This window comes from Amblyomma americanum, chromosome 2 (genome assembly GCF_052857255.1).
Source record: "Amblyomma americanum isolate KBUSLIRL-KWMA chromosome 2, ASM5285725v1, whole genome shotgun sequence".
Classification (NCBI taxonomy): domain Eukaryota; kingdom Metazoa; phylum Arthropoda; class Arachnida; order Ixodida; family Ixodidae; genus Amblyomma; species Amblyomma americanum.
In genome coordinates this window covers 30,391,539-30,393,735 of record NC_135498.1, presented here as the reverse complement: position 1 = coordinate 30,393,735, position 2,197 = coordinate 30,391,539, and positions in this window count along the sequence as shown.

Genomic DNA, 2,197 nt, shown 5'->3' with positions numbered 1-2,197 from the left:
TTTTCATCTGATGCGTACTTAAGAAGAAGAGGCTGCTCATCACGACGCTAGCAGCAGCCACGAGCGAGCAGCCTTTCCGTTGATTCATCCACTGCAGGCGCTGTAGTCAACACTTCCCATCCCTGGGAGTACGTTCCTATACTTTTCTATCTCTTCTTTGCAACAGTTTATTACATGACACTTGTTTGCCAGCTTTTCAGCTGGCAACATTCCCTCTAGGTCATATCCTGAGGTCCACAACCTCGGAGGTACGAGGTCGTACGGTGTTCTATGGATATTTTGTAAATATTTCGCTAATCTTTGAAAAAAAAATGAAAAAAGAACATCTTGCATGCCCGCCTGAAGGTTAGAAATCCCTTACACTTTCCGACATAAAATATGAAGCCCTATCAGCGAGGCTTCCAAACAGGGCCTGTGCGACAGTTTTGTAAAACTAATAATGAGAAGGGTGCGCACATGCAGCAGTTATCGTCGAAATTAACCGTCTATAGACTGCAATAACCCAGTATACCCTGGAACCCCCTTCGCACACATATCTGCTGGAAGTTTTTTCGTATTTGTGCGCCATCGTTTGCTTTTCTCACTGGTATTTAATGAAAAAAATGAAATGACATTTTGTTGAATGGCGACAAAGGACGACTGCAATAAATTATTGTCTTAAGTAAGCATTGGTTCTATCGCTCCTTCTGGCCATGCTGATGTTTGTTCGGTGTCAAAAAACGCACTTATCGCCTACAAAATTTTCCTTTCTTGCTGTCCCCTCACCTCTTTCATTTCCCTTCTTCATACTGCCGTCTATCCTTTATTTCCGCTGCCCCAGCTCAGGTGCCGCCGATACAGTAATGGCAGATGCCGGGGTCAGTAAAAATCTTTTAACTTCCTTTTTATTATATTTTTGATTAAACACTTACTACTACTACTACTGCGAAATTGGATTTCAAAATTTTCCCGCAAGCCCATTAAAACCCGCGACGCCCTTACTGAAAAGAACGGTTTGCCACTGTGTTGAAGTGAATGGTGGTGTAGAGTAGCCTCTGGGATCCGCGCTTGAATGCGAATATTAATATTTATTTATTTATTTATTTATTTATTTATTTATTTATTTATTTATTTATTAATAATTTATTTTATTTAGAAATACTGCCAATCCCAATCGGGATCATCGCAGGAAAGGCAAAAACAGCATTCAACAAAGCAGGTACATAAAACACAGCGTTGCAACTATATGTGAACAGAGGCTGTTAGAATTAATAGCAATAATAATAATATTAATAAAATATGTGCACCAACGTGCATTAAACGTTGGCTCATCACCCCAAAAATATTTACGGTATTTAAACACCTCTGGTAACGCGATACGCGGCATAAGCCTCCGCTTTAAGGTGTATAATAATCAATTAAATTGGCGCTAAACAAGTTTAAGGGGCTTTGAAGAGTCAAAATGAGCTAGTCAGGCCGCAATACGTGGTCGCACTGCAGTGACCATTTAATGGCGCTTTGCGAGAAACCCCGCACGCACCCACAAGCGAATACAAGATGTACAAGAGGCGACTGCCACCTTACTTCATCTTCATCCACAATGTACGAAACATGGCACGGCTCCTGGGTGGTTGGCAACGTCCCAGGCTCTTCGCCAGTGTTGTTTGTAGCCTGGTCCACTTCGGTTCCCTCTTCAACAAGCTCATCTGCACTGGCAGATACCACCAGCACGCTCAGAAAGAGCACTGTAAATATTGATCAGAAAGAGAAAGCCGCATATCGGTCACATTGTACTATCACCGATACGGTTGCGAAGTAAGACAGCAAGGTTAGCACATATCGGTGGACCTTTCATGAATAGCCCGTGTGAGCACAGGTTCTGCGGGCTATACTTATCGACGTTCTGCGAAGGTATCATCTTTAGCCTGACAAGGGCATGCGATGGTGTAGAGGCCCGAGTGCTCTTCCAATCTGCAGCCGACGTGGATGCGAGAACGAAGATAGCTGCACAAGGACTACGATCGCAGACGCCGTAGTGGAAATTAGGAATTCGGAACAAGCGGTTCTAGTTCCTTTGCCCTCCACCACGTGGCGCACAGTTCTGAAAATTCAAAATTATTATGTTGATATTATGCGCGGCGTGATAAAGAAAGAGAGCGACCGAGTGGCTGCCATTGAAGAGCTATATAGCGAGCGCTTCAATGGCAGTGCCGCTAGG